The following is a 21,104-nucleotide window of genomic DNA, read 5'->3' as shown; positions in this document are numbered from 1 at the left end:
TGGAAATCATCAAAAATAAAATGGAATGCATAAACATCGATATCCTAGGCATCAGTGAGCTGAAATAAACTGGTATTGGCCATTTTGAACCGGACAATCATATAGTCTACTATGCTGGGAATGACAACTTGAAGAGGAATGGTGTTGCATTCATCACCAAAAAGAACATTCCAAGATCTATCCTGAAGTACAACACTGTGAGTGACAGGATAATATCCATATGCCTACAAGGAAGACGAGTGAATACGACTATTTTTCAAATTTACACACCAACCACTGGGGCCAAAGACGAAGAAAAAGATTTTTATCAGCTGCTGCAGTCTGAAATTGATCGAATATGCAACCAAGATGCATTAATAATTACTGGCAATTGGAATGCGAAAGTTGGAAACAAAGAAGAAGGATCAGTAGCTGGAGAATATGGCCTTGGTGATAGAAACAATGCTGGAGATCAAATGAAAGAATTTTGCAAGACCAACGACTTCTTCATTGCAAATACCTTCTTTCACCAACATAAACGAAGACTATACACATGGACCTCACCAAATGGAACACACAGAAATCAAACTGACTACATCTGTGGAAAGAGACAATGGAAAAGCTCAATATCATCAGTCAGAACAAGGCCAACTGTGGAACAGACCATCAATTGCTCATATGCAAGTTCAAGCTGAAACTGAAGAAAATCAGAGGAAGTCCACAAGAGCCAAAATATGACCTTGAGTATATCCCACCTGAATTTAGAGACCACCTGAAGAACAGATTTGACCCACTGAACACTAGTGACCGTAGACCAGACGAGTTGTGGAACGACATCAAGGACATCATCCATGAAAAAAGCAAGAGGTGACTGAAAAGACAGGAAAGAAAGAAAAGACCAAGATGGATGTCAGAGGAGACTCTGAAACTTGCTCTTGTGCGTCAAGTAGCTAAAGCAAAAGGAAGAATTCATGAAGTAAAAGAACCGAACAGAAGATTTCAAAGGGCCTCCCAAGAAGACAAAGTATTTTAATGACATGCAAGAGGTGAAGATGGAAAACCAAAAGGGAAGAACACGCTCGGGTGTTTCTCAAGCTGAAAGAACTGAAGAAAAAATTCAAGCCTCGAGTTGCAATAGTGAAGGATTCCATGGGGAAAATATTAAATGATCTAGGAAGCGTCAAAAGAAGATGGAAGGAATACACAGAGTCATTATATCAAAAAGAATTAGTCGATGTTCAACCATTTCAAGAGGTGGCATATGATCAGGAACCGATGGTACTGAAGGAAGAAGTCCAAGCTGCTCTGAAGGCACTGGCGAAAAACAAGGCTCCAGGAACTGATGGAATATCAATTGAGATGTTTCAACAAACAGATGCAGCACTGGAAGTGCTCACTCGTCACAAGAAATATGAAAGATAGCTTCCTGGCGAACTGACTGGAAGAGACCCATATTTATGCCAGTTCCCAAAAATGATGATCCAACCTAATGTGGAAATTAGAGAACAATATCATCAATATCACACACAAGCAAAATTTTGCTGAGGATCATTCAAAAGCGGCTACAGCAGTATATCGACAGGGAACTGCCAGAAATTCAGGCTGGTTTCAGAAGCGGATGTGGAACCAGGGATATCATTGCTGATGTCAGATGGATCCTGGCTGAAAGCAGAGAATACCAGAAGGATGTTTACCTGTGTTTTATTGATTATGCAAAGGCATTTGACTGTGTGGATCATAACAAACTATGGATAACACTGCGAAGAATGGGAATTCCAGAACACTTAATTGTGCTCATGAGGAACCTTTATATGGATCAAGAGGCAGTTGTTCAGACAGAACAAGGGGATACTGATTGGTTAAAGTCAGGAAAGGTATGCGTCAGGGCTGTATTCTTTCACCATACCTATTTAATCTGTATGCTGAACAAGTAATACGAGAAGCCGGACTATATGAAGAAGAGTGGGGCATCAGGATTGGAGGAAGCCTCATTAACAACCTGCGTTATGCAGATGACACAACCTTGCTTGCTGAAAGTGAAGAGGACTTGAAGCACTTACTGATGAAAATCAAAGACCACAGCCTTCAGTATGGATTATACCTCAACATAAAGAAAACAAAAATCCTCACAACTGGACCAATGAGCAACATCATGATAAACGGAGAAAAGACTGAAGTTGTCAAGGATTTCATTTTACTTGGATTCACAATCAACAGCCACGGAAGCAGCAGTCAAGAAATCAAAAGACTCATTGCATTGGGCAAATCTGGTGCAAAGGACCTCTTCAAAGTGTTGAAGAGCAAAGATGTCACCCTGAAAACTAAGGTGCACCTGACCCAAGCCATGGCGTTTTCAATCACATCATACGCATGTGAAAGCTAGACAATGAATAAGGAAGACCGAACAAGAGTTGACACCTTTGAATTGTGGTGTTGGTGAAGAATATTGAATATATCATGGACTGCCAAAAGAACGAACAAATCTGTCTTGGAAGAAGTGCGGCCAGAACGCTCCTTAGAGGCAAGGATGGCGAGACTGTGTCTTGCATACTTTGGACATGTTGTCAGGAGGGATGAGTCCCTGGAGGAGGACATCATGCTTGGCAGAGTACAGGGTCAGCAGAAAAGAGGAAGACCCTCAACAAGGTGGACTGACACAGTGGCTGCAACAACGAGCTCAAGCATAACAACAATTCTAAGGATGGCGCAGGACCGGGCAGTGTTTCGTTCTATTGTGCATAAGGTGGCTATGAGTCGGAACCAACTCGACGGCACCTAACAACAACAACCACAGAAGATGGAAAATGATACTGGTGAGGAGTGAGTTTTTTGACTCACACAGACACATGAGACTACGTGGGCAGCTCCTGTCCGGACAGGAGATGAGAAGGCAGAGGGTGACAGAAGCTGGCCGAATGGACACAGGGAATACAAGGTGGAGAGAAAGTGTGTGCTGACTCATCAGGGGGAGAGCAACTGGGCGTACACGGGAAGGTGTACAAAAATTTCTATGTGAGAGACTGACTCGAACTGTAAACTTTCACTTAAAGCACAGTAAAAATAAGTAAATAAATAAAGAGAGGATATTCTAAGGACCCCCTAAGTTTGTAGCTGGTGTCTGACATGAGGGCAGTCTCATGAAGGACTGTATCCTTAACCTGTGAAGTTTGGCCTGCCTCAGGCAGCTTATGTCAGAAGTCATTTACACCCACTTTATGATAGACACCTGTGCCGTAGACAAGCTACTTAACTGCACGGTCTCCATTTCCTCACTGGGTAAGTCTACCTAGCTCACAAGTAGTTTGAACACTCACAATTCAGACACTGAGCTAAGTACTAGGAGAATAATTACGGGCAACAACTGGTATAGTCTCCACTTTCATGAAGATCAGCTTTTCTGGAAAAGTAAAATTACTTAATGTAAACACATGTAACACTGTAATTTTGATAAGTACCAAGAAAGAAAAACATGCATCGCTAATATTAGGACTTGACTTCAGGGAGGTCAAGAAAAACTTTGTAGAAAAATTAATATTCGACAAGAACTGCTAAAAACTGATGGTTGCTGAAGCTCTATGATAGATACACGGGGGTTCACTGGACTATTCTCCCTACTTTTGTTCTGAAAATTTTCACTCACACACAGAAAAAAAATTTTTTTTAAAAGCGATGCTTGAGCCAAGCTCTTAAAGGCAGACTAGGAACAACTGAAACAAGGAAAGAAAAGTTTTCCAGGCAGAGATAACACAATTAACAAGACCCCTGACGGAAGAGAAGATGGTATACTGGAAATCAAAGACAGACGAGTTTGGCTGGAGCAAAGAAAGCAAGAGAAAACATGGTACAAGCCAAGGTGGAGGCCCAAAAGGAGTTATATATACCTTTGAGGCCACTTTATGAAGTTCTGCTCTTAAAGCAGTAGAAAGCCATCGAGGGTTTTAAGTAAAAGGGTAACAACCAGATCTGCCTTTAAAAAAGGTAATTTTTTGGCACTAACAAAAGTACAAATGTATTTATTTTTACACAGCAATCCACTATCTTAAAGCTATACCTACACAAATATAAAATACATGCAAAAGGTTATTCACCGCAGCTACATATTTAACAGCACTAAAATATAAAAACCCAAATATTCATCAATAAGAGACAAGTTGGAACCACAAAGGAATGAGGAAGAACTTACGTATAAATGCGGAGTGATTTTCAGAATATATTAAGAAAGGGAAATAAAAATGTACCTGATTGCTTAAAACCCAGTAACTCAGTGCCGTCGAGTCGATTCCGACTCATAGCAACCCTACGGGACGGAGGAGAACTGCCCCTTAGGGTTTACGAGGAGCACCTGGCGGATTCGAACTGCCGACCCTTTGGTTAGCAGCCGTAGCACTTAACCACTAAGCCACATTGCTTGTATTTGCAAAAATGAAACACAGAAAGAAGAAACCGGAGGGGAAGGCGGACGGTAATGAGAGGAGGGGACAGGAATGGAAGCAAGACTGTGAACACCCACACCGTTTAAAATCAGTTTTGACTTCTGAACGACATAAACGTTTTATGCATTAAAAAAAAGTCCCCAAATACAAAATGAAAGTAATTCTCAAACGTGACAACTTCATGCAAATAAAACAAACTAGTTATAAAACTGGTAACATCATCATAAAAAGAGACTTTTTGAATCCCTTACACGGATACCTTCTAAGAACGAAAAAAACTACAACCAAACACCAACCAGAAGTTAACTCCCTATTATCACTGGCCCTTCTGAGCTCCTTCGCATTTACAAAACAGAGCAATTATGCTAATGCTGCTGGAAATGCAAGTTTTCAACGCGAAAGAAAAAAATGCTATGTAAATCTGAATTGGAAATACCAATACAAAACAAGATTTATATTATTTCCCGAGTTTGTCTAAGGAAAACTGCGGCATTCCAGTCGCAAAGACAGCATACCACACCCATACGTTGGTATCTAAATTCTACTTCCCAAAGAAAGGAGTGAAAAGAAATGGCTAAAGGCAGATATTGGGCAGAGACCATCTACCGTGAGCCTCTGACATTTCACATCAAAAAGCACCAGATGTTTCAAAGATTAACAGAGTCCTGAAGAGCCCTGGGAGAAGCCCTAGCAGCGCAGTGGTTAAGCGCTCGAATGCTAACCAGAGGGTCAGTGGTTCGAATCTACCAGCTGCTCCACAGGAGAAAGGTGTAACAGTCTGCTTCCTTAAAGATTACAGCCTTGGAAACCCTATGGGGCAGTTCTACTCTGACCTATAGGTTCAGGATGAGTCAGAAACAACTTGAGGGCAATGGTTTTTTTTTTTTTTTTTGGTCAAAGGAAAGAAAAAAAGCTTGAAGGACTCCCATAGGCCCATAGCTGGGACAAACTGAGCAAAATAATGACTATTTGATTAAAATACAATGGATATATAAAAAGTCATGGATCCGCAATGATTTTCAAAAAAGAAACCCACAAAAACAAGACAAAACCACACCTGCACAGGGACATTCTTCCCTCTCCTTATCACTTCTGTCAGGATCCAAAACTTGGTCTAGTAATATTAATTCAGGTACATGATTAATAATCACTTGCAAACAGGTCCAAAAACTGAAAATAATTTATAAAGATATAACTACAAACAATTTAACTATAAACGAAAAAAAATAAATAAATAAATAAGCGAATATAACCTACATTAAATAGACTTTTTTTTTAAGACAATAGCACAATGTAAACACACCACGAATGGTATAAAAAATATCATAGTCTCTTCATTCACTCTTTCGACATTTTAATAAAATATAAATGTTGAGTTTACCTCCCCACCCCCAATAAAGTCAACATATTTAGCATTCTAGTGACCCCAAACTGATCCCCTCTGCCTTCTCTGACAGGTTAAACTGAAGACTAGTGAACTAGTGATTCTACACTGGCCAAATTCTCCTACCCATCTGTCATGGATTGAATTATGTCCCCCTCAAAATGTGTGTTAAGCCAGGATTCCTAGTATTCTGTGGTTTCCTCCATTTTGTGATTGCAATTTCATGTTAAAGAGGATTAGGGTGAGATTGTAACACCCCTACCAGGTCATCTCCCTGATCCAATATGAAGGGAGTTTCCTTTGGGTGTGGCCTGTACCACCTTTTCTCTCTCTCTCTCTAGAAAGAGATAAAATAAAAGGGAAGCAAACAGAGTTGGGGACCTCATACCTCCAAGTAAGCAGCACCAGGAGCAGAGCACGTCCTTTGGACCTGAGGTTCCTGCACTGAGATGCTCCCAGACCAAGGGAAGACTGATGACAAGGACCTTCCTCCAGAGCCGATAGAGAGAAAGCCATCCCCTGGAGCTCGCACCATGAATTCAGACTTCTGGGCTACTGCGCTGTGAGAGAATAAACTTCTCTTTGTTAAACTCATCCACTTGCTGTATTTCAGTTATAGCACCACTAAATGACCATAACGTCACCTTTCATACTGTTCTAATAATTACCCTTCTTTCGATGGCTTCCCCCTACCTATAGAACAACCGCCAACCACTCTAATGTGGTGTGCAGAATTACTTATAAAATTCAACCCTAGATAAACCAGCCATACCAAACTACAAGTGGTGTTATGCCAGGAGCCCTATTAATCACTTTATTTAATTACCTCATTTAAGCATACATCTGATGAGATAGGTGTTCTTCCGCTGTCACACAGAAGGAAAATGTAATAGACGAGATACATTCAAATTCAGGACCATTCTTCATGCCTCTGCTCCTGCTGCCCCCGCCCCCTCCATCTACACTTCCTTCCCTCTCCTCCTCTAAAATTCCTGACCCTACTACAGGATCATCTTTTCTCCCAAGATACCATTCAGCATCGAACTTCCTCATTACGTGCACATAGCTTCCCTACTAGGCTGTAAGGTATTTACAAATAAATCTTTGTTTATGTATGCACATGACTCCTCCCAGAAAGGATTTATGGTAGTTTCAAGGCATAAAATAGGCACCCAATACATTTAAAATTAAATTGAACACTGAGGCTCAACAAGTTGTTTACTCCACCATGACCCAAAAAAAAAAAAAAATCACTCTAATGACTATAAAAAACCTGTTGCCAAGAGCCCCTGAGGGAGCAGCAAAGCAGTGGGATGCAGATTAATGGTCTGACTGAGACTAGAAGAAGGACCCTAGTGGTCATGGCTCCCAGACCTTCTGTTGGCCCAGGACAGGAACCATTCCCGAAGCCAACTCTTCAGACATGGATTGGACTGGACAATGGGGTGGAGAGGGATGCTGGTGAGGAGTGAGCTTCTTGGATCAGGTGGACACTTGAGCCTATGTTGGCATCTCCTGCCTGGAGGGAAGACGAGAGGGTGGAGGAGGTTAGAAGCTGGCGAAATGGACACGAAAAGAGAGAGCGGAGGGAGAGAGCAGGCTGTCTCATTAGGGGGAGAGTAATTGGGAGTATGTAGTAAGGTGTATATGGGTTTTTGTGTGAGAGGCTGACTTGTAAACTTTCACTTAAAGCACAATAAAAATTATTAAAAAAAAAAAAAAAAACCTGTTGCCGCTGAGTAGATTCCAACTCATAGCCACCCTAAGAAAAGAGCAGAACTGCCCCCGGGGGTTTCCAAGGAGCTGCTGGTGAATCCGAACTGCCAACCTTTTGGTTAGTAGTCAAAGACAGCTCTTAACCACTGCACCACCAGGTCTAATGACTATAAACCAAACCCACTGCCATCAAGTCAATTCTGACTGATAGCGACCTTACTGCCTACAGCAAAGCACGAAAGTAGGAAGGGGAAGGAAATCAACATTTATTGTCATCAGCTACTATACTTCAGTAACTGTACTGGGAATTCTATGGATCCATTTCCTGTAATTCTCAAAACAGCCTTGTAAGTTTCATCCCTGGTGTACATTCTGGGGAATAAGAGGTTAAAAAAAAGGATACATGATGAATTAGTTCTGTGGCTTTGGACCAGTACTGGAGCTCAATTTCAACCCAGGTTCTTCTGATATGAAAGGCTATGATAACTTCAGAACCCACAACTTTTTAACAAAACCATAACGCCTTTCAAGCTGAGTAAAACAATTGGGCAAAATTATTCTCTTCTAACTTCTTTTCATTCAAAGAAAAGGGAAAAAAACATTCAATTTAGCATCCAATAAATAAAAGGATTTACATAAATATATATTAACTGCCCTTTCCCAACAAATTAAGAGTCTGCTAACAGCTAACGAAGAGAAATGCCCAACAGCATTCTTTTTAACCTCTAAATCATCTGAATGATTAGCTCTTCAAAAACAGTAGTATTCTTAATTTCTAGCATACCAGGAAAAAAATCATAACAATTGGTAACCTTATTACTGTTAACAGTGTGTGCAATCATCTAAGTCATTGGGAAGCGGGAACACTGTAACTAGTTAACGTTTTCTACTTTTAAGATTTTGGATTAACAAATTTCATAAATACAGTAAGAGCCAAATTTGGGGTACTGCTCATAAAATCCACAGGACACACAAACCACATCAACCTCATGATCTCTCAGTTCAAAATTAGTTCACTGTAGTGCTCAACATTTCAAAACGTATGTTCCAGGCAACAACCTCTGTTTCCTGAATTCTGGGCGCTAAAAGATATTACACCAAAACAGAACAAAAAAAAAGAGTTCTGGGGTCAGATATAGAAAACACTACTAGAATATTTACCAGAACTTTTGACATGATAATCTGAATGGTGACCCCGAGAAGAGATGAAAAGGACACAGCACTGTTTCCCAAACTTATTTGGCCAAGGCACCCCTTTTTCCTGCAGCATCTCCTAGAATTACTGCCACAAATGGCACATTCAACAACACTGCTTCAGATAGTCCAAAACCGAGTTACTGACATCTTGTAGTGTTAGTCTGTTCTGAATTGGTAATTAAAGGCACTGTCAGAAACCACTACTGAAATTCCAGGGAGCAATGCAAGTCTTAATAAAAAAATCTTAAACATAAAGAGATGACTACAGACTTATTCTGGCCCTTTTACCTTACCCACTTCATATCATAACAGTAATCATTTCACTACACAAAAGATTAAAAATAAATTCAATTTTATCTCTCACAATAAACTAATACCTCTATCCATAAAAACACTATGCAACTTCAATACATAATTATCAAATATGGATAATGGGCGTTCTCTAAGTTATGTTTATCTCGTTTCTGTCTTTTTGGTTTTTACCCATTAGCTAAAGCTGGACGGACAAGGGGAAAGCCGCCTCATTTCACGTGATCTCTTTCTGAAATTTCACCTCTCTTAAAGAATCTTCACAAATGTATGTCCTGGCATAAATCCTTGGGTTTAGATTTTTCACTTCCTAACAAGAGTCACGTAGAAAGCACTATACTCTCTATCAATCCTCTCAGAAGATATACAGTTCCTTCCAGAATATTCTACCAGAAAAAAAGTTACATAGGTATTCACATTTTGGTATGTATGTTTTCTTTGGCACAAGTCATACTATCCGGAGACATCCTTTAAAACACTTTAGTGTATCCTGTATTGCTTTTAATATACACAGTAAAATAGCCAAACGAATTATTTCAGCCAGAGTAAAAACACCTCGATATGTTTGGAAAATCCTCTTCAAAACTTGGAATCCCAGCTCAATTATAAAAAGTAAATATAAAAACAATTGAGTAAATAAGCTGAGGAGCCTATTTAATATTTACTACTGAAGCCATTACTAAAAGCCAATCCCGTAAAATCCAGAATGCATAATCAACACAAGAATCTAACAGCGAAAGCCAAACCAAAAAGCACTGCGTAGTTTCCGTATCATAAAACTCATCCGAACAGATTCCTTACAGGATACATTCAAGGTCACTTTGATGGATTAAAAAAAAAAGTGTCAAAAGAAATGCATATTCCCACCGTCGATTTCATACCCAACAGAAGGCTGCCGAAGTGTTTAACGGAGCCAGGAGAGGGTGCTGCGAATGCCGGAGCACCGCATAGGGTCGGAAATGTGCTAGTGGGCGTCACTGGAACGACGAGAAAACACGCCTTTTCGGTAAATTCAACAACTTCCAAGGGCTAAGGGCTCTCCACGTGAAAAACAACGCTATTGTGAGCATACAATATGCCTCACCCTTGAAGGAGCAGCTAAAAGTGCAAGTTGACCCATTCACTGAAACAACCCGACGCCGCAGGAGGCGCGGCAACCCCCCACGCGCCGCTGACACCGGTCCAGACGCCCCAACGCAGCGCCAGCCCGGGCTCCGCGCGAGAGCATCCGGTGTTCCGCCCGGCCGCCCGGGGCCCAGGTAGTGCCGCTTCTCTTCCTCCTTCCGGTGCCCAGCCTCGTCGGGCGCGCGGACAGGCCCGGGCTATTATGCAACACTGAACATCTTGCCGCCGCCAACGATTTTGGCGCATCGTCCCCTCCCCCACCCGCCCTCGAAAATACGCAGCGCGAAGCCCTCCCGCCCCACGCGCCGCGTGGCTCTCCGTCCCGCTCGTTTGCCGCCGCCGACAGCTGACACGGCCTGGGCCCGCAGAGCCTTACCGGAACCCTGCCGGGCGCGCAGCGCAGGCGGAGCACTGGCTCCGAGTAACAAAAGCGGGCGCTAAGGGACCGGCGGTGCGGGGGACGCGGGGCGCGCCGCGGCGGCGGCCATGTTGGCAAGGCGGGGCGGGGCGCGCAGTGCCGGGACTCGTAGGGCGTCGGCGGCCCAGGGCTGCGGGGAGGGACCGGCGCGCGGCGGCGGCGAACAAAGGAGCGCGCGCTCGGCGCCAGAGGCCCCGGCGGCCCCCGCCCCGCGCAGGCGTCCCGGCCGGCAGGGGGCGCTGTGCAGGCGCGGCCCGGGCACTGGACAATGCGACGCCGGGGAGCCAGGCGGGCGTCGGCCGGCCGGGCGGTCCGGCAGCTCTCACCTGGGCGCGACAGGGCGCCGACTGCAGCCAGAGTAGCCTTGCGGCCCGCCCGCCTGCGCCTGAGGCCAAAGAGCGGCGCCGACGCACGCTTCACGCCCGCACACCTCTCATGGCAGCGATGCTGCTCCCCAGGCGCCCCTGCTTCCGCCCGCGGCGGAGAGGCCTCACCTGCCGACCCGCCAGAGGCCTGCCGTCCGCAAACCCCACACGGGCTCCCGCCGTCCCTCTTCTCAAGCTCCCCGCCCCGGCCCAAACCCGAGCCAGACGGCGCCTCCCCGCCCCCCGGCCTCCGCGGCGCACGCGCACTGGGCCCGCCGAACTGCGGCGGCCCCGCCAGCCCGGCGGCCCGCACCGAGCCCGGAAGAGCTGCGCACGCGCCGCCGGGCCGGCTCGGGAGGGGCGGGGCCTCGCGGCTGCTCACCTGAAAAGATGGGCGGAGTGTCCGCATAGCCTGCCAGGCAGTCGGAGCCTCCAGGTGCGAGCCGCGAGCTACCGGCCAGCATCGCCTCCGGGTCGAGGGTGGCGTGAAGAGTGCAGAGCTCCCGGAACCTTGGAGTGACATCGTTTCTACGGAAAGTTAGGCCGCCTTGGAGGAATTTGGTTCCTGTTTCCTACGAAGACTTTCTAAGAAATGATGAGGTGCTCTTTGTCCTTAAACAGCACACCCCAAAGATTTATGGAACTGGATAAAATAGCAAGAATATCCGGAAAAAAGGTGAGTTTTGAACGACGGACGCTACACCAGCTAAATTTCAGTAACGTAGGTTTTAGGTTCAAGACTGCAGAAGTTAAGCTCTTTATAAAAGTAAATTTGTTTCCTGTGATTCGCTTGATTACACAGCTTCGTACCTCGGGTCACCTCACAATGCTACTGCCGTGTAAAAAAGCCTCTCTCTACATATCTCAGGTTAACGTAAACCCCAAATCCTCATCTACAAAATATCTGGCCTTCCCGAGGTTGTGTAGGGAGTTGTGAGTTCTGCAATGCTAGAAACCTTTTCCCAGCCCCCTCCACGAAAACAAGGACTAAATCAGCTCGACTTGCGAGTCTAGGAGCCAGAAACTCCCCCTATTGCACGTTAATGCCTTTGACTTCAGCTTAAACGAAGACGTTCTTTTGAGTAATTTATTTGTTCCTTGCAGGAGTAGGGGGAGAGGAACCATTCAGAACATTTTACTAGTTCCGAGTTGACAGCAGAACTCGGAGGCTTAATCTAGGTCTGAATACCAGCGCCCCCACCTACGCCTCCACGTGAATCCCCCACCCAGTCACTAGCCCTGTGTGTCTTCCAGTCAGTCACCCTGCTTCCGTGTTTCCTAGAGCGCGAAAGCGCTGCCGTAGCAGCCCAACGGTAATAAACGTTCCCCCAGAATGTTGTCAGGTCGAATTACAAAACGGATTGTTGGAAAGCACTTTGTGCACTCTGAATTGCAGGACAGTTGTTAGTAAGCAGTGCTCTTTGGGATTATACTGGCACATTGTCTTCCAAGCACGATTGATATGCGCTGGCTTTAAGCGCTCATCTCCAAGGACACGTTTGGCAGGAACAGGAAGTTTACACGCCAACTAAAGGGCCAAGATACCTATATACATGTATACGTATGTTGTTGTTAGGTGCCCTTCAGTGGGTTCTACCTCATAGCCACCCTGTGTACAACAGAAGGAAACACTGCCGGTTCCTGAGCCCATTATTGCAGCCACTGTGTCAATCCATCTCCTTGAGGGTCTTCCTTTTTTTCCGCTAACCCACTACTTTACCAACCATGATGTCCCTCTCCAGGGACTGGTCCTGATAACATGTCCAAAGTATGTGAGATGAAGTCTAGCCATCTTCGCTTCAAAGGAGCATTCTGGCTGTATGTCTTCCAAGACAGATTGGTTCATTTTTAAGGCCTCAAATCCTCAGTCTTCCTTATTCGTTCTCCAGCTTTCCCATGGATATGAGGCAATTGAAAACACAATGGCTTGGGTCATGCACACCTTAGTCCTTAAAGTGACATTTCTGCTTTTTAACACTTCAAAGAGATTTTTTGCAGCAGGTTTGCCCAGATTATTGCGTCACTTGATTTCTTGACTGCTGCTTGCATGGGTGTTGATTGTGAATCCAAGTAAAATGAAATCCTTGGCAGCTCAGTCTCTTCGCTACCATGATGTTGCTTGTTGGTCCAGTTGTGAGGATTTTTATTTATGTTGAGTTGTAATCCACAAAGAAGGCTATGGTCTTTCATCTTCAGTAAGTGCTTCAAGTCCTCTTCGCTTTCAGCAAGCACGGTTGTGTTGTCTGTACACATCACAGGTTATTAATGAATGTTCCTCCAATCCTGATGCCGTGTTCTTGTTCATATAGTCCAGCCTCTTGGATTATTTGCTCAGTATACAGATTGAATAAGTTTGGTGAAAGGATACAACACTGACCCACACCTTTCTTGACTTTAAACCATGTTTCAAAAAAATGCCTCCTGGTCTAACTACAGGTTCCTCATGAGCACAGTTAAATGTTCTGGATTTCCCATTCTTCTCAATGTTATCCGTAATTTGTTACGATCCACAGGGTTGAATGCCTTGCGTAGTAAGTAAAACACAGGTAAACATCTTTCTAGTGTTCTTTTTCAGCCAGGATCCGTCTGACATCAGCAATGATATCCCTGGTTCCACATCCTCTTCTGAATCTGGCTTGACTTTCTGGCAGTTCTCTGTCAATGTACTGCTGCAACTGTTTTTGAGTGATCTTCAGCAAAATCCTACTTGTGTGTGTGATATTAATGATATTATTCAATAATTTCTGCATTCTGTTGGATCACCTTTCTTTAGAATGGATACAAATACGGATCTCTTCCAGTCAGTTGGCCAGGTAGCTCTCTTCAAAATTTCCTGGCACAGTGCTGTATCCGTTCGTTGAAACATCTCAGTTGGTATTCCCTTAATTCCCGGAGCCTTGTTTTTCGCCAGTGTCTCCAGGGTGGCTTGGACCTCTTTTTTCAGTACCAGCAGTTCTTGATCATACGCTACCTCCTGAAATGGTTGAATGTCAACTAATTCTTTCCGGTACAGTGACTCTGTGTTCCTTCCATCTTTTGATGCTTCCTGTATCGTTTAGTATTTTCCCCATAGAATTCCTTCAGTATTGTAACTCAAGCCTTGAATTTTTTTTTCAGTTCTTTCAGCTTGAGAAATGCCAAGTGTGTTCTTCCCTTTTGGTTTTCTAACTTCAGGTCTTTGCACGTTTCATTGTAATACTTTACTCTGTCTTCTTTAACTGCCCTTTGAAACCATCTGTTCAGCTCTTTTACTTCATAATTTCTTCCTTTCCCTTTAGCTACTCTGCATTCAAGAGCAACTTTCATAGTCTCTTCTGACAACCATTTTGGCCTTTTCTTTCTTTCCTGTCTTTTTAGTGATCTCTTGCTTTTTTTATAAATGATGTCCTTGGTATCGTGCCACAACACATCTGGTCTTTGGCCATTAGTGTTCAGTGCATCAAATCTATTCTTGAGATGGTCTCTAAATTCAGGTGGGATATACTCAAGGTTGTACTTTGGCTCTCGTGACTTGTTCAAATTTTCTTCACCTTCATCTTGAACTTGCTTATGAGAAATTGATGGACTATTCCACTGTGAGCCCCTGGCCTTGTTCTGACTGATGATTTTGAGCTTTTCCATCATCTGTTTCCACAGATGTAGTTAATTTGATTCCTGTGTGTTCCATCTGGTGAGGTATAGTCGCCATTTATGTTGTTAAAAAAAGGTATTTCCAGTGAAGAAGTTGTTGGTCTTGGCAAAATTCTATCATGTGATCTCAGGCATCATTTCTATCATTAAGGCCATAATTTTCCAACTACCATTCCTTCTTTCCTGTTTCCAGTTTTCACATTCCAAGCACCGGTAAGTATCAATGCATGTTGATTTGATCAATTTCAGACTGCAGAAGTTGGTAAAAATCTTCAGTTTCTTCATCTTTCACCTTAGTGGTTGGTGGGTAAATTTGAATAATAGTCGTATTAACTGGTCTTCCTTGTAGGCATATGGATATTATCCTATCACTGACAACATTGTAATTCAGGATAGGTCTTGAAATGTTCTTTTTGATGATGAATGCTACATCGTTCCTCTTTAGTTTCTCATTCTCTGCACAGTAGATCATGTGATTGTCTGATTGAGAATGGCCAATACCAGTCCGTTTCAGCTCACTAATGCCTGGAATATCGATGTTTATGTGTTTCGTTTCATTTTGGACGATTTTCAATTTTCCTGGATTTGTACTTTGTACATTCCACATCCTGGTTATTAATGGATGTTTGCAGCTGTTTTTTCTCATTTTGAGTCGTGCCACGTCAGCAAATGAAAGTTCCAAAAGCTTGACCCCATCCTCGCCATTAAGGTCAACTCTGCTTTGCGGAGGCAGCTCTCCCCCAGTGATATTTTGAGTGCCTTCCAACCTGAGGGGTTCGTCTTCCGGCACTATATCAGACAGTGTTCCCCTGCTATTCATGAGGTTTTCACTGGCTAATTTTGTTCAGAATTAGACCGCCAACTCATTCTTCCTAGTTTGTCTTAGTTTAGAAGCTCCGCTGAAACCTCTCCACCAAGGGTGACCCTGCTGGTATTTAAATATTGGTGACAAAGCTTCCAGCATCACAGCAACACGGGAACCCCCACAGTATGACAAACTGACAGACTCACAGGGGTACGTACATACATACGTTATGTGCATGTATACATATAAACCAAAAAATGAATAAATAAAACTCGCTGCCGTCAAGTTGATTCTGACTCTTAGTGACCCCGTGTAACAGAAATAAAAGCTGACAGTTCCTCAGAACTCACTGTGGTACAGGCACAGCGATACACCTTTGTACCACCGCTTACACCATCGAGAGTACTAAGAAATTGTTAGCTTTTATTTGTTTCGTTTTTTATCATACAGAGAATTGACAGCAAGTCTGGATCAAGCTGGGAACTATCAGGGTTCTCGCACTTAGTGAACGGACCAGATTGGCACTAAATACGTTTGGGGCTTAGGCTGACTCTGCCACTCCCACCGAGGATAATAATGTAGATTTGACAACCCTTGCATGTGAATCCTGATAAGATGGTGGCCCAAACTAGGCCAGAGGCAGCTGTTCAGTGTTAGTCCTAATAAGGTACCCTGGCCAAATCTGAGATCCATAATTGATTCACACACTCTGTAGGAGGAAACATGGGATCTAGGGCTGTGTCCATGGCCAAGGTGACCAGAGCCAGCCTGGATGGTCAGCAGTGGGACCAGAAAGAGAGGGAAAGGGATTAGGGGGGCACAGGAAGGAGCTGGGTCAGAAACAAGCCAACTGTGATGCCTAGCTTGGTCTGGAACCTCTCCAGGTATCCAGTCCACCCCAGGTTACAGGAAGTGGGCATGGATGAGAATGCATTCCCCATGCCTCTTATTACCAGCTGACACATTATCTCTCATCTAAGCTCCCAGAAGGCAGATGGTTTGTTTTCGTTCTCTTCCATGTATGCCTAGAGAGAAGGGGTTCATTGAAGACTTTGTGGAAGACCATTGAGGGTCTGTAGAAGGATTTACCCAGACAAACATGGTTAGAAAGAAACCCAGGAGTACTGAAATGATAACATAGGCTCTGGCAGGGGCCTCACCTGTAGGCCCAATCCCCTGGCCTCTGACCCCTTCTACTACCCCAATCCCCTGTCTAGTCCCATCTCAACCAGGAGGGCTGTAGAGACCCCACCCCTTCAATTTTGGAGGGAAGGGCCTGGCCATTTATCGTCCCAGGGGCCTCAGAGCACTAAGACCACACACTGAAGCAGCCCATCAGTTTCCTCTACTCCCTGAAAGTATGGCACCAGAGAGACTAAAAGGGCAACACAGGGCCTCTGTCTTACCAAGAACATGTTTCTTAGAAGACATCTTTCCACAGTCTTTTTCTTTTTTTCCAGCTTAACAACTTGCTCCTGGAGCCTCTGCAAAATCACAAATTACAATGCCATGTCCCTTCGAGCTTCTCTCAAGCCATTGAAACTGTCATTTTGGCAGCACTGCTAGATGTAGAGGAGATCCAGGAGAACCCTCCACTCACTTGCCCTAATGGACATCAGCTGGACTCCAAGGAGCACAAGGCACTGCATTTTAGCCTCTGGAGGGGACAGCATATATGTTTATACTTGATGGAGGGAACATCATGCGGTGCTCAGAAAATGTTCACTGAATGGAGGACTCAAAGGGAGAAACAGCCCGAGCAGCCATCTGGTTAAACTACTTAGGTTCCTATCACTCTCTCCTGGTTCACTCCTACCTCTCCCTCCAGGTCAGGTTCTGCACAGGAGACAGACAAATGCTTTTAAATATTTCCGCCTCAGAGAAGCCTTCCTGACCACCTGCACAAGCAGATTGCCAGCTCTCTTTCTCATACCTACATCCCTGTTGGTTTTCCTTCACAGCATCCATCCCCCTCTGTAATTACAAACAGTATTGATTTGTTTGTTGCCTTGTGTATTGTGTTCCTCCATCCCATGAACTACTGCTAACCAAAAGGTCAGCAGTTCAAATCCACCAGGAGCTCCTTGGAAACCCTGTGGAGCAGTTCTGCGCTGTCACTGTGAGTCAGAATCAACTTGACAGCAATGGGTTTGGTTTTTTGGTTTTTTCATCCCATGATAAATTCCAGAGGGCTTTATCTGGCTTCACTATCAGTATAATCCCTAGAGCACAGTAAGTGTTCAACAACTATTTATTATAAATTAATGTCTGACTTGTTCTCAGAGTGCTGGGTTGTCTGGATTTATATGAGCTTTTAAAGGGCCTTGAATACCAGGAGACTGGGGGATTTGAATTCTCCTTAGCCACTCTTACAGGGGTATTCAGAGAACAAAAGGAATAATATAAGCTGCAGAATTACACACATGTAAGGGAAAGTGTTCAGTCAGGCTTTGGGGGGATTTTGTTGAATCAATCAGGTACTATCTAGGAGAGAATTTAGAATAGAAGATCTGAAATATAGGCAATCTCCTGAAAAGGCTAATGTCTTAGTTATCTAGTGTTGCTATAACAGAAATATCACAAGTGGATGGCCTTAATGAAGAGAAATTTATTTCCTCATGATAAAGTAGGCTAAAAGTCCAATTTCAAGGCGTCAGCTCCAGGGGAAGTCTTTCTCTGTCTGCTCTGGGAGAAGGTACCTGTTCTCAGTCTTCCCATGGTTGAGGAACTTCTCAGGCTCAGGGGCCCCAGGTCCAAAGGACGCACTGTAATCCTGGTGCTGCTTTCTTGGTGGTATGGGGTCCCTGACTCTCTGCTTGATTCCCTTTCCTTTTATCTCTTCAGAGATAAATGGTGCAGGCCACACCCCAGGGAAACTCCCTTTACCTTGGGTCAGGGAGGCGACCTGAGTAAGAGTGGCGTTACAATCCCACCCTAATCCTCTTTAGCATAAAATTACGATCACAAAATGGAAGATAACCACACAATACTGGGAATCATGGCCTAACCAAGTTGACATGTATTTTTGGGGGGACACAGTTCAATTCATGACAGCTACTGTAATAAACTTTTGGGAAAGGATAGGAACAGACTGTAGTGTCATGAAAAGGAAAAAAATGATTTCTCAAACAGCAAGCAACCCAAATACTTGATAATGGGAAGCCACTTTTATTGGAGAGGCAGTGGTGGCATGGCGTTAGGTTGAGAAGGCTGGAGTCCTCTTCCTTTAGAGACATATTCTGAAGAATTGTGATGAAATGATACCATGTCTAAGATTTGTTTCACATCCCCTCCCATTGAATCTGGGCTTGTCTTAGTGACTTGCTTGACCAATTTAAATATATCCGTGGAATCTCTATGATAAAGCCGTTTGATTCCCACCAATATTCGTGTAAATAATTCTTGAACAAGCTCTTTAGCAGTAGAAAATTTTTTCATTCCTTGTTCTTTTTGAATCTCAATTTCTATTCACTTCTAAGAATGTTATGGCTATGTGATAATTTTTTATGCTTGAAATTGTTTCTTGATCACCTTTATCATCTCTGCAACAAAGATATGGACAAAAATGCAGTATTTTTAATCTTTTGTGACCAGGGCTCTACATGTTAAAAAATAATTCTAGGTGGAATATAACTACAACTTTTTATTGGTACATAATTTGTTGAAACAAAATTATATCACAAATTCTGATAAATGATTGCACGTACAAATGTAAAATTTTATCACAAAGGCAGCTCTTACAATTAGATGTTATCTGAGGCTGAATATGGAAACCCTGGTGGCATAGTGGTTAAGTGCTACGGCTGCTAACCAAAGCGTCAGCAGTTGGAATCCACCAGGCGCTCCTTGGAAACTCAGTGGGGCAGTTCTGCTCTCTCCTATAGGGTTGCTATGAGTCGGAATTGACTCAACTGCACTGGGTTTGGTTTTTTTTGGTTTGGTGGCTGAATATTGCCAGAATGAGAGCACATCTGGCATTATTCCTTATATGTCTTAGGAATGTAAGTGTGAGGAAAAATTGGTCATACAGCAAGATGAGAACAGTAGAAGTGTTGTTATAGCCAAGTCCTCAACGTATCAAATATTTTCAGATCACCTGTCCCAGATTCCATAGTGATCTAGCACCAAAAATTATTTTTCATAATTCATCCTTAGTGCACAACTTGATTAGGTTGTCCTTCAATTTTGTTGAAAGCAAGGATTTAGATATCACCTGAATCGCAAAAGAATTCACTCAGCTAAACCAAAGAAAACCAAACCCGTTGCCTTTGAGTCAATTCTGACTCATAGTGACCTTGTAAAACTGCCCCATCGGGTTTCCAAGGAGTGCCTGGTAGATTCGAACTGCCAACGTTTTGGTTAGCAGTTGAGTTCTTAACCACTGTGCCACTGGGCTCCATTTGCTCAGTGGTAGCCCCAATATTTGACATTGTCCCTGGTGCACTAGAGGTTTGTAACCCAGCACCGTGGGAACAGTCAGGTGGGGCCTGGGAGAGATGGGCCTTTCTCCTGTGTAGTAGGAGGGTGGTTGTGAAGAAAGGAGAATAGCAAATTGCAGGTACATTCTTAAGCAGATCAGTTTTCTGGAAAAGCAAACATGAGAGTTGAGGATCTAGAAAATGATTCCCTTAATATTTAAAAAAAATTGAGGTATAATTTTCAGACAGTACAATACACAAATCTTAAGCATACAGCTTGATGAATTTTTATATTTGTATACACCCACAAAACCACCTTCTAGAACAAGCTATAGAACATTTCCTTCACCCTGAAAAACTCTCCCTGCCCTTCCTGGTTACTGTCCCTAACCCCACGTAATCATTATGCTGATTAGTTTTGCCTGTTTTCAACTTCATATAAATGAAATCAAACAGCGGCATGCCTGCATATCACATATCCTTTCCATAGTGTTTTTGAAACCCTGGAATTACTGTACCAGGGTTTGAGGACAGCTGCTGTAGGATAATTTCATAGCAGTAGAATTGCTGAGTGAATAGACATATTTGTTTTAATAGACATCTATACAGTGATACCAAATTTTAGATCTTTGCCAGTTTAGTAGGTGAATAAAATCATATCCCATGACAGTTTTCATTTCTATATCTCATTATAAGAGGTTGATCTCTTCAAATTTTTGAAATTCGTTTAATCTGAAGGTATCCTCTAAGAAGCTAGTAAGTTCAGCAAAGTTGCAGGACACAAGATCAATATACAAAAATCAATTGTATTTCTACACAGTAGCAATGAGCAAACAAAATGAAATTAAGGAAACAATTCCACTTACAATAGCATAAAAAAGATTAAATACTTAGAAATGCATCTAACAAAAATTGCAAAGTTTATACTCTAAAACCTATAAAACAAACACCAAATGCTGACTGACGAAGATGTGAAACAACGGGAACTAATTCATTTCCTTGTGGGAATGCAAAATGGTACAACCACTTTGGAAGACAATAAGGGAGTTTCTTACACAGCTAATCATTGGGTTACCAGATGATCTAGCAATCATGCTCCTATGTATTTATCCAAATGAGTTGAAAATGTATGTCAACGTAAAAATCTGCACAAAAATGTTTATAGCATATTCATAATTGCACAAAATTGGAAGCAACAAAGACATCCCTCAGTAAGTGGATAGCTTTAAAACAACTGGTACATCCATACAATGGAGTGTTGCTCAGCAGTAAAAAGGAACGAGCTATCAAGCTACAAACAGATGTGGAGGAATCAGAAATGTGTA

General features: G+C 43.2%; 1 protein-coding gene across 10 annotated transcripts in view; it reads right to left on the bottom strand.

The window, feature by feature from the left end:
- Positions 1–11,156, bottom strand: part of SPIN1 (spindlin 1) — an 89,498-nt gene extending 78,342 nt beyond the window's left edge. For 2 of the 10 annotated variants that reach the window (XM_064290998.1, XM_064291000.1), the window contains exons 1-3: positions 7,171–7,480; positions 6,185–6,356; positions 5,470–5,526 (exon numbers count right to left, since the gene is read on the bottom strand). The gene's annotated coding sequence lies outside the window, so the exon portion shown is untranslated. The other 8 variants (XM_064291002.1, XM_064291001.1, XM_064290999.1 and 5 more) reach the window with 7 other exon arrangements.
- Between the last annotated feature and the right edge of the window lie 9,948 nt (positions 11,157–21,104).

Source organism: Loxodonta africana, chromosome 9 (genome assembly GCF_030014295.1).
Source record: "Loxodonta africana isolate mLoxAfr1 chromosome 9, mLoxAfr1.hap2, whole genome shotgun sequence".
Lineage (NCBI taxonomy): Eukaryota > Metazoa > Chordata > Mammalia > Proboscidea > Elephantidae > Loxodonta > Loxodonta africana.
The sequence above is the reverse complement of the archived record's forward strand: the minus strand, read 5'-3'. Positions and strand labels throughout refer to the sequence as shown.